We start from the raw sequence: 12,898 nt of genomic DNA, 5'->3' as shown, positions 1-12,898 counted from the left end.
CACAGCATAACAGCATGGTCCCTGCCATTAACATCTGAAAGGGCTACGCCCATTTCACACACCCTTTTATAGCACAGTTCTGAAATCACAGTGAGAACTGCAATCAGTACACAACAGGCTGCATGCAATTAGCAAATGCTGGCTAACAATTGGTGCAGAGGCCATCACATGGGCATATGCAGATACCTACAAAAGTATGCTGTATTCCATGTCCACGCATGCAATAATTACATTGCACCTGGAGAGAAAGAGAGACAGAGAGACAGAGACAGAGAGACAGAGAGACAGAGAGAGAGAGAGAGAGAGAGAGAGAGAGAGAGAGAGGGAGAACCACACCCAGAACTAGACTGCAACTAAGCAGACAGACAGCAATCCCCAGCAACAGCTACCTGGAAGCTGCAACTGTGAATTGGAGCAGCAGGACAGAGAGACAAACATTCGCAGACACAGCTGTGACAAACACAGGTACTGTAAAGTAATACTATCAAGGTGTACATACTGTGAACCCTCCATATGTGTTATTGGGCTGTATCCATATGTATATGAAGATGTGTAATGGGCAGGGGATATACAGCACCTATCATTGAAGGCTGTACATACAGTTGTATGTGTGAGCATCTATGTGCACATATATATGTCGTTTGAGTGTAGGTTGTACTGCCATGTACTAATTAGATTACACAGCTATGTATGTTTAGCAGTATGTTAGTGTGTGTATACAGTAAGGTAGACATATATGCTGACATACCTGTCCAACATATGGCTATGTAGTTATGTCAACATATGTATGTGTAGATATCTTATATGTATATATATACATATGATATCCATATATGTATACATACATAGAGAGAGAGAGATGTAGGACTACATAGACAGATGCTGATAGAATATTGTAGCGACATATCTATGTAATGCACACATGCAGAGATAGATATATGTAGATACATATACATAGACAGACTGATCTGACCACCTACAGGTATGACTGTATATGCTGACCTGCAACACAGCCTGCCCCCCTAGCCCACACCCCTGTGCCCCCACATCTACAGCAGAATATGTACATCAATATATATATATGTGCAAATGTATACACACATATGTACATGTATATAGAAATAGACATATAGACATATCTTAATACAGAGATATATGTATAGAGAGAGAGTGAGAGAGATGTATACAGAGCTGGAGTGAGGCACATGTGTACAGATGTATTGCAACTGGTGCCTGGTGACAAAGGCACGGAGTGAACACCAGTGTCACATCCGGAGTATCATACCACAGTCCAGATCACCTACACAGGTAACCACCATATAAATGAGTGTCCGCCCACCACTGCATGTGTCAGGGGTGGTCAGGGTCAGACATGTGTACAATAGTGGCCCCAATGATAGTCACAGTGGCACACTATCCCTGGAACAGCTGCACATGGTATGTGTCCGCACACATGGCCAGTCAGGCATGGACATGTAGGTCGGTGTACCCCCCACAGCACGTAATGTATGCCATGGTATGGACCTCACACGACAGCAACAGATATGTAGAAGGACACAGTGACATGTACAACATGGTGACAATGCACCCAAACACAGTACCATTGCACAGTGACTGTCAACACCATAGAGTACACATATGCCGCCCACGTACAGGTTACCACCCCCAGATGCACATATGGAGGTCACACCCATGACAGATGTCCAACAGGCATTGTACCACCGCCCACCATCCACAACCTACCTGTCTGCTGTGTGTCGTCAGTGCCACTGCAATTTAGTGCACATGTGTAGGTACGGGTTCAGACTCACAGACAGGACACACCCTGCAACAAACCACACAGTGTTACGATGCGAGACTCCCCATGTGTACATGTCACACATACCCCTGCTACATGTCACTCAGATAGGTAATATGCCATATGTGTCACCCTGTGTAAATGTGCGACGGCAGCAGGTACCATCACACCACATGTGTCACAATTGTCAGGTTAGCAGAACAGTACGCTGCTGTAGACACGGGGGCATTAGCATATTGTATAGTATTGTATTACAATGTCATGTATTGTGTTGTATTGTATTGGTATGGTGAGGTGCCTCCTGCATGGAGTGGAACCACTGGTGCTGTGCTCCAGTGTACAGGTACATACCCTGTAGTCCAGGTAGTGTAACATAGCACCTCTATATGTGTGTTTAGCGCCTGTCAGAGGGTATGTAGCATGCAACTGGGGATACCAGCAGGTCCCGGCCCATGTCGTGGTATTCTGCTCACCTGTGGGTGTCTCTCACCTGGATAATTGTGATGACCTTGCGGTTAGGGTCAGTAGGGATAACCATGCCTTAATACAGGGGAGGGCGGGTGACACCTGCACTGACCCTGTCCGCCACAATGTCGCCTAGCTGTGGTGTAGGTGAAATATGTGTAGTGTACTACCCATGGGCATAGAGGATGGTTCCTGACCAGGTCGCTAAATAGGTCAGGTAGGCCTCCTGGTCATCTGCAGTATCACGCTTGACGTCCCACTCAACATTGCCCATGTAGTCAGTGTGATGGGAAATAGATCCTTACCAGTGCTGCTCAGACATACCCTCCCTTCAGAGACTGATGCTCTGTCTCAGTAGCTTACATCAAGTGTGATACAATCAGTATATGGCTGGGGTTCGCGGACAGGATGCTGTCCCTTTGTGGACAGTGTCCTGACATATATGGGAATGCATGAGCCATGCGGTCTTGGAGATGTCTGTAGAAAGCAATTGTGTAGGGGTCAGCATTGTGTGTTGTCTCTGACACTGGCCCAGTGGGCTGTAAGGATACCATATCAGTGTTACAAAGTGTAACGCCTGTATCTGTAATGTTGTGCACTGTAGCCATCTGTGCTGGTGGTGGAGGTGGGATATGTATATCCAGGGCAAGCAGGGTGTTGTCAGCCCACAGTAGTCGCCGATGTACGCCATACTGTACCTAGACACAAACACACAGAGTGAGGAGGTGCACCTCACCTGAATTGGTGTTCTGACTGCTGGTGTCCAGTAGTATGTCGTAGCCTGGCAGGTACTGTACAACAGTTGCTGGCCGAGCACTGATACCTGGCCATCTACATGTGTATCCACCAATAGACAGACAGCTGCCACATATGTGTGATATGTGGTATCATGACAGTCAAGTAGCATGTGTAGTATGTGTGCCAAGGTCTGCCAACATAGATTGCTGATACCATGTTATCTTTATTCCCAGGTACATGGCCCACCCGAGACATGCAACCTACTCTGTGGCTGAGGATGAGGAGATACACCAGATCCTGGTGCGGGACTATGCAACACTCTTCTCCCGCACCAGCCAGAATCAGCAGGTGAGGGCTGCACTGTGGCAGGACCTTGTCCGGCGGGTAAATGATATAGGCATGCACAATAGGACATATGAGCAGGTACGACATCACTGCAGTGATTTGATTAGACATGTCCGTCAGCGTGCGTCAGATATCCACAGGCAACAGGTCGCCACAGGTGGTGGGTGGCTACACATCCCCACTCACCAGACTGGAGGGACTGCTCCTGAGTGTAGTGGCTCCAGTCCACCTGCAACAACAACAGCAGCAGACATGCGTCATGATGGAGGCTGGAGCTGCACAGCAGCAGGACACTGAACGTGCAGGTAATATGTCACATGTGTAGTTGACTGTTGTGTACACTGGTAGTTAATGCATGTGTGTGGTGTGTCCTTTGTTTGTAGCTGCAACCATAGTATATAATGTGCAAGTGTGATATCCGCAATATTAGCTGCAGACCTTTGAAAGGCGACTGTGGTACTCCTGACCTGTATCATACTCAGTAATATTGGCACAGTTGTGCCCACTAACATTAGTTTCCTCCTGTCTGCAGGACCCTCCGGTATCACTGCATTGCAGCCTATCCATGCTGGTGAGTGTCTATTTACTTTACCTGTTAAGATGTTGGTAGTAATAGTACCTTTTGGCACACTTAGTGGTGCCCCTTGTATGCATGTAGGTGTGTCTGTGTCTGTGTGTCAATATCACGCATACTGAGTACTGTTCAATTGTGTGAAACTGTGTGCACGTGTGCAAGTGTGCAAGTGTGCAAGTGTGCAAGTGTGCAAGTGTGCAAGTGTGCAAGTGTGCAAGTGTGCACCTGTGCAAGTGTGCACCTGTGCAAGTGTGCATGTGTGCATGTGTGCATGTGTGCATGTGTGCACCTGTGCATGTGTGCATGTGTGCATGTGTGCATGTGTGCATGCACCTGTGCATGTGTGCATGTGCACATGTGTGCATGTGTGCATGTGCGCACCTGTGCATGTGTGCATGTGTGCATGTGCATGTGTGCATGTGTGCATGTGTGCATGTGTGCATGTGTGCACCTGTGCATGTGTGCATGTGTGCATGTGTGCATGTGTGCACCTGTGCATGTGTGCATGTGTGCATGTGTGCATCGCTGGCAGTGTGAAGACATTGTAAACTGTGTTTCCTGTTTCCTTCCCACAGGTTCTGTTGCTGCTCTGGTGTTATCTAGCAGCGAACCTGAGTCAGGTGCCGTGGGTACTGCTACTGATGACATTGGTGTAGTGGCACAGGACGGTATGCCAGGGTCCGCCATTGGTCAGCCAATTGACAGTACACAGCTGTCGACACCATCCATGCCGACAGTTATCCTGCCAATACACCCTTGTCACCACTGTCCCTAGGTGATGGACAGCATACAGTGGGCATTGACCAGGGCAATGTGGTATCTGCGGCACATGCTTCCCCACACAGCAGCCATGGGCATGGCCCAGAGATGGTACCACACAGACAGATGTCCAGGGGTTCTCGTGGGAGCATCCATGGGCGTGCTGCCCTGGCAGACATGCCCACAGAGGACTTACAACCTCAGCTATGTTCCGGACTGTCATGCAGGCACAGTCACGTATGGAACGGTACACCAGACAGGGTCTGAGGGAGCTGACAGCATGTCGCACAGCCATGACCGACGGTATGCGTGACATTGCGGCCGCCATCCGTGATTTCACCGACGTCATAGACAGACGTTGTGGGGACATATTACACCGTCTCCACAACTACATGTCCATGAGCCAGGGTGATGGTGGGCGTTTGCGTCGTCGGGTCGTATGCCAGCAACAGCAGCAGCTGGCAGTCGGCGTGGACGACAACAGGACCGCGTCGTCAGTGCCAGCAGCAGCCCCAGCAATGCTGGGTCTGTGCTGTCATCAGACCGCCCCAGGAGACCACGCACGCGGCTCTGGCCAGGGCCGACAGGGCTCTGTGTCCAGTCAGCGAACACCTGCTTCGATGACAGTACCCAGTCTGGGTTGGTACCGGATACGGTCCGTAGCACCCTGCAAGGCACAGGTACCGTGTCCGTGGCCAGAGACACTGATCTGTATGACCTGGCAGGTACAGTCTGTGGCTGTCCACAAACACCAGTATATGGCAGCCATGAGGTGGAACTGTGTGCATCCATACACACATGCAAAATAACAACACCTAGGGCTACCGCATACACGCACACACTGCATCAACACTGCCCCACCTTCTACTGCTGTCCCTCACCAACACACATACACATACATGTCAATTGGTGGTATGGGTGGCTGACCCAGGCATACCGAGTTCACACCCTGTGCATATGATGAAACTGTGCCACCTCCTGCAGTCTGTAACAACTGTGCAGGTACAGGTTAACATGTTACTGATGCACAGGGTGACCACATAGATGTGTAGTAATAGTATCATGTTTTGAACAGTACTGTGTGCTGATTTAATTGTGGGTATATCACAGCATGCCTGATGCAGTATTTGTGTGATTGTCATGTCCTGTTGTCTACACCCATGGTAAGTACCATAGTGTATCATCTGCACATGTTGGCATACTAGTGGTAATGATGTCAACAGCAGCCTACATACATAGGTAGCACAGGGGATGGGTAATGAATGTAGTAATACACAATGATGGACATGTAAATTGCAAGTGGCATGTTGGCCACACTAGACTCTGCAATGCAGATGTGTGAGGAAGTTGATATGTGTGCAGAACTACACAACTGGTACAGGACACACAGGTACACACTAGCACTGCATGCACACACCTCATACCATGCTAGACAGCACCAACACACATAACGAACTGTCACGGGAGGGAGAGTCCCCATATATGTCAGGGATACTGTGGTGGCAGGCCAGGGAGCATACATCCTACTAAGTATGGCACCACTGAGAGAAGGATCGGTGTCTGTTATTTGACATGTGTAGTACTGCAGGTATGGCACATGGGTTTATATCCAGTTATTGTACATCCTGACAGTACATGCATGTTCCGTACACTTGTGTGCACTGAGGCTGGACCCTGGCCATCTGACCAGTGTTTTTCCATGTACATGTGCATAGTGCCTGCATATGTGCAGTGTTACCTTATGGAACTGGTACAGCTTGTTTGTTGTACAATGGACTACATGGAGCACTGTTCACTGTACCTTTGTTTGCATGCATGTTTGCTTGCAATTACCCTGGAATACCGATCACACCTGCAATGCATAGTTATAGGGCTTCTGTGGACTCCTAGTGCCATCTGTGTAGCCTACTGTATGTATGGCCATGTCCCACTTGAGAGGTTGCCACTGTTTGACCTGTTCACATGTACATTGACTGTGACACAGTGCATATGACCTGCCTGACATGTGTCCACGTGAGCAGTCATATATGCTACTGCTAAGTAGTCACAGGCACTACACCTTCACACATCCATCTCCTGTTGAACTACCTGCTTTGCTAGGGACAGCCTGCACCTGTCACCCCTGGCCTATCGGATATTGGCAAAGCCTCTTGCTACCCCCATAGTGCCTATGTTAGGCAGGGCTCACATGACAAACCCACCTTCATAGGTATCACAAGGGATAAGACACTAAGAGCAATGCTACCCAACGCCAGATGTCTAAACCTCCAGATGCATGCACCCAAAACACTCCTTTGCAGGGGAAACATCGATATGTGTGCAGTAACAGATGCCTGGTTCAGGGCTACTGGGAGCACACCAGCACTACCGGGTGTAACTCAGTTGATTTCTTTGCTACAGTCACCAAGGCCATTGCTGACGGGAAGGTGGTTCACACAGCCTACCTGGACCTTGCAAACGCCTTCGCAACAATACCCCACTTGGGCATTCTAGGGAAGCTCACCAGCTTAAATATGAGCCCCTATGTCACTAGATGGATTGCACAGTGGCTCAAGAACAGAACCCACATGGTTAGCATTGCTGGAGCCATGCCAGACCCCATAACAGTTCCAGGATGTGTCCCAGAAGGCTCAGTCCTGGGACCCTCCTGTTAAGTACATATTGATTGGAGGTACAGGCCAACACGGATGAACTGTGGCTGTCCAAATATGCAGATGACTGCAAACTGGACATCATAATCGACTCCCAGCTGACACAAGCATCTTCCAAAGGGGCATCATAGCAACAGACAACTTGTGCCAGAGCCATGGCCGTCTGCTGAACAGTGTGTAGAAGGGGAATGTGCATCCTGTAGTCTGTTCACCTAGTTACCAAAAGGGACATTGTCCCCACACACACTAACCCCCCTCAGCCAAAAACACACACTTGCCAATTGCAGGATTCAAGCCCCTATCTGACTGTTATGACACGTGAGACAGGCGCATTAGCTGAGCACGCTATTTGCATTACTGGGGTTTCTTCCCTGCTATACTTATAGAGTGCTGACACCATCAGTGTTTAGAAAAGGGAATGGGCATCCTGTAGTGTCCTATCCTATTTGCCAAAAGGGACACTTCCCTCACACACTAACCCCCCTCAGACAGACACACACACTTGCCATTCACAGGAATCAAACCTCTACCTAGTTATGTTATGACACTTGAGATGGACACATTAGCAGAGCGCGCTATTCGCATTACTGGTAGGTTTCCTTTCTCCTGCTCTACTTATAGGGTGCTGACATCAGCAGGGTTTAGCAAAGGGGAGGGGCATCCTGTAGTCTGTTCACCCAGTTTCCAAAAGGGACATTTCCCTCACACACTAACCCCCCTCAGACAAACACACACACTTGCCATTCACAGGAATCAAACCCCTACCTAGTTATGTTATGACACTTGACAGGGACACATTAGCAGAGCGCGCTATTCGCATTACTGGGAGGTTTTCTTTCTCCTGCTCTACTTATAGGGTGCTGACATCAGCAGTGTTTAGCAAAGGGGAGGGGCATCCTGTAGTCTGTTCACCCAGTTTCCAAAAGGGACATTTCCCTCACACACTAACCCCCCTCAGACAAACACACACACTTGCCATTCACAGGAATCAAACCCCTACCTACTTATGTTATGACACTTGAGACGGACGATTAGCAGAGCGCTATTCAATACTGGGAGGTTTCCTTTCTCCTGCTCTACTTATAGGGTGCTGACATCAGCAGTGTTTAGCAAAGGGGAGGGGCATCCTGTAGTCTGTTCACCCAGTTTCCAAAAGGGACATTTCTCTCACACACTATCCCCCCTCAGACAAGCACACACACTTGCCATTCACAGGAATCAAACCCCTACCTAGTTATGTTATGACACTTGAGACGGACGCATTATTAGCAGAGCGCTTATTCGCATTACTGGGAGGTTTCCTTTCTCCTGCTCTACTTATAGGGTGCTGACATCAGCAGTGTTTAGCAAAGGGGAGGGGCATCCTGTAGTCTGTTCACCCAATTTCCAAAAGGGACACTTCCCTCACACACTAACCCCCCTCAGACAAACACACACACTTGCCATTCACAGGAATCAAACCCCTACCTAGTTATGTTATGACACTTGAGACGGACGATTAGCAGAGCTGCTATTCGCATTACTGGGAGGTTTCCTTCTCCTGCTCTACTTATAGGGTGCTGACATCAGCAGTGTTTAGCAAAGGAGGGGCATCCTGTAGTCTGTTCACCCAGTTTCCAAAAGGGACATTTCCCTCACACACTAATCCCCCTCAGACAAACACACACAATTGCCATTCACAGGAATCAAACCCCTACTTAGTTATGTTATGACACTTGAGACGGACGCATTAGCGGAGCGCGCTATTCGCATTACTGGGAAGTTTCCTTTCTCCTGCTCTACTTATAGGGTGCTGACATCAGCAGTGTTTAGCAAAGGGGAGGGGCATCCTGTAGTCTGTTCACCCAGTTTCCAAAAGGGACATTTCCCTCACACACTAACCCCCCTCAGACAAACACACACACTTGTCAGTCACAGGAATCAAACCCCTACCTAGTTATGTTATGACACTTGAGACAGACGCATTAGCAGAGCGCTATTCGCATTACTGGGAGGTTTCCTTTCTCCTGCTCTACTTATAGGGTGCTGACATCAGCAGTGTTTAGCAAAGGGGAGGGGCATCCTGTAGTCTGTTCACCCAGTTTCCAAAAGGGACATTTCCCTTACACACTAACCCCCCTCAGACAAACACACACACTTGCCATTCACAGGAATCAAACCCCTACCTAGTTATGTTATGACACTTGAGACAGACGCATTAGCAGAGCGTGCTATTCGCATTACTGGGAGGTTTCCTTTCTCCTGCTCTACTTATAGGGTGCTGACATCAGCAGTGTTTAGAAAGGGAATGTGCATCCTGAGTGTCTTTTCCTATTTGCCAAAAGGGACATTTCCCTCACACAAACTTACACACACACCAACCTCACACACAGACAGACACACACGCACACACACACTGAGCACTTGCAGGATTTGAACGCCTATCTAACTATGTCATGATACTTGAGATGGACGCATTAGCGGAGCGCGCTATTCGAATTACTGGGAAGTTTCATTTCCCCTGCTGTACTTCTAGGGTGCTGACATCATCTGTGTTTGGGAAGGGGAATGTGCATCCTGTGGGGAAGCAGACACCAAGCACACTATGGCTAAGCTGTCATTCCCTAGGGCAAACAGCCTAGTGTTGACCTCTACACCATTATGTTTAATTGTCAAATGCACATTATTTGTTGCTGATAGACTGTTTGCATATCTTTATTGCCATAGCATTCCCTGTTGGTATGAACAACCTCTGCATCTGTGGAAACTGTTTGCATATGGGAGGATCCACTATATCACGTATGTCTCTGTAGTCATTTAACTGTGTGCACTGGGCAGACTGCTGTAATGTGGTTGGTCCCTGGCATAACACATAACAATACCAGATATGTGTGTCCCACTGCTAAACCAAGATTTGGACTAAGTGTGTGAGCATGCCCAGTTCAGCCTTCCCATGGCATGTTGTCAAAATGTGTGAGCATGCCCAGTGTGATTATTCCATATGTTGGACTCTGCAGACCACCACATTTGTGGATGTGTGTGATCTTCACAAACTAAGTGTGTGAGCATGCCCAGTTCAGCCTTCCCATGGCATGTTGTCAAAGTGTGTGAGCATGCCCAGTGTGAGCATTCCATATGTTGGACTCTGCAGCCCACCACATTTGTGGATGTGTGTGAACTTCACACACTATCACCCGTTCATGGTTGTGGGTTGTGTGTCATGTTGTGTAGTTACTGTACAACTGCTTTTTGTGTGAACACAACAGGATTATACTGTGCCTGCAGTGTTTGCATGGGATACTTTGCATGCAGTCGTCAACATCCTTTCACACTGACCTAACACTGTAGTACTGTATAGTGTACTGGCAGTACTTTGACTGTGGTGGACAGTAACCTGGGCTTTACTGCTATCACTGCTTTACATTCTGATCGTGGGCACAACAGCCTGGTTGGGGCCAGTTGTGTACATCTGACCATGTTGCATTCTGTTCAGATATGCACTACTTACACCAGGCTTGCCCAACATTGTTAGTGTATCCCACAACATAGGTGTACAATTGCAAACACTAGCGATGGGCCCTAGTCCATGGCTAATGCAAGTTGGAGAGTGTGTTTGTCCTTCAACACACATTGTAAGGGGAGTTTGCCATGACCAATGTAATGGTTGGTATACTGTGCCTCTGTCTACCTGTGACATGACAGTGATACCCAGGATAAACCTACCATCTCCCGTCCACACATCAGATTCCTATTGAGGGAGATTGATAAGTGACTCTATGGGTAGCCTGTGCTGAGGGTTCACTCATGGGTGGGGGTGGCTTCTGTGTTATGGATCACACAGTACAGCCTGTCCTATGTAAGTCAGTGCTGGGGTTCAGGTCTGTCATGTGCATAGCTCACTGCCATTCAGATTGTACTATGTGCAGCATTTTTATTGATGCCAGCAACACAGGCAACACATGGCATGTGTGTAGGCTGATTGATACCCCTGATAAGGTACTGTTGGGGACTTTACAGTTGATGGAGGTGTCTGCTGAGGTACATCCCACAGGGGCTATTGTAGTCGATTGTACCACTGATGCAGGAGGACTGCAGAGCCACAATGACCTCCCTTATGTAGATCTGACATCCTTCATGATTAGGTGGGTATATGGTATGTTTCTGTAAACACTACAGCACATGTTTGTCCAGTGCAGGATATCTATCACCCTGTGTCCCCAGGTCTCTCATTACATGTTAACTACATAATGGGTTAACACCTATGTGGTAATTGGTGGGCACTTACTGTATATCCACGGGGTTGACTATACACATTTCTGCACTTAGCTTGATGACATAGCTATGGCACCAGTTGTCTGTTTGTATGTGGCCCTTTGTGGGATGCATGTGTCAGCTGGTGGATCATATGTGGTGAGCGGTTTGTAGTCCTCTGCAAACATGTTAGGACACAGTCCTTCCATGTTTGCCTGTGCCTATGGGACATATATACCAGACGAGGGGGATACCAGGTCCAAGCCTTGTGGGATGCCAGTTATATCTGGTTTGTAGTCTGACATGGCTGAAGCATGTCTGACCATGTCTGTTCTGTCCTTGGTCTGGTTTGCAACACCTCTACTGACATGTGGGTTTATATTTACACTGGTGAGCCTATCTATACTGAACATGTAGGGTATTGTATAGACGCCTTTGCAAGGTCCAGATACACTGTGTGGAGCACATTGCCCTCATCAATGACCTTAATGACTGTTTCAATTGAGTCCAACATGGTTAGGGGCAGGATCTGCACTTGAGGAGGCCACATTGTTGGGTCCGTGTCAGTAGGTCCCCAACATCCATATTTCTGTGGTACATGCTGCTCCTTTCCATAGCTGTGCAATCTGGGCTTCTCAGGATTCTGGGGTAGTACTGTTCAGTATCCATTCAGGCAACACCTTTGTTGAGAAGGACCACTGTTGTTGTACACTGCTCTTTGGGTACATATTCTGTGGTACGGCTGGCATTGAGCAGTAGTGTGGTGTGGCATTCCATTCATCTTAGACTCCATGTTGCACTACGCCCAGGTCACCATCTCATACCATTGCTGCTGTGTGTTTTGCTTTGTAGATGTTGTCTGTTACCTCAGCATCTGCTATGTCAGGGGGCCAGCAGTCTGCTGGGATACATATTCTGCATACATGGGGGTTTGCACTGCACCTGTCGGGATGTATGTTGGCAATATGTGTGTGTGTTTGTGGTATTTGTGTGATTCAGTCCATATCTGTGAATTCACAACATGGCTCCTACCATCAGTTGTGTAAGCCTTGGGATTATCCTTCATGTCCTGTACAATTTGTATCTACATAGGTTCATAGGTTCATACTAGGCTATCCACCCTGGGCATTTGTTAGGCTAGCCAGAGTGTGTGTGGCTTTTGAGACCCCTTGCTATCTGGATATTATGGCCATGTATTATTTGCTTAGCTGTGCCTCTGTCTGGACATCACACAGTGAAGACCCCCACTGTAACTCTACAATCATCCATCCACTTGGCAAGATTCCTGTTGAACAGTGTCAGTGAGGGGCTCTGCCTAACATGGGGTGGGAGTCTGGT

This window comes from Protopterus annectens, chromosome 5.part0 (assembly GCF_019279795.1).
Source record: "Protopterus annectens isolate FY-2018-M chromosome 5.part0, PAN1.0, whole genome shotgun sequence".
NCBI lineage: Eukaryota > Metazoa > Chordata > Ceratodontiformes > Protopteridae > Protopterus > Protopterus annectens.
The sequence above is the reverse complement of the archived record's forward strand: the minus strand, read 5'-3'. Positions refer to the sequence as shown.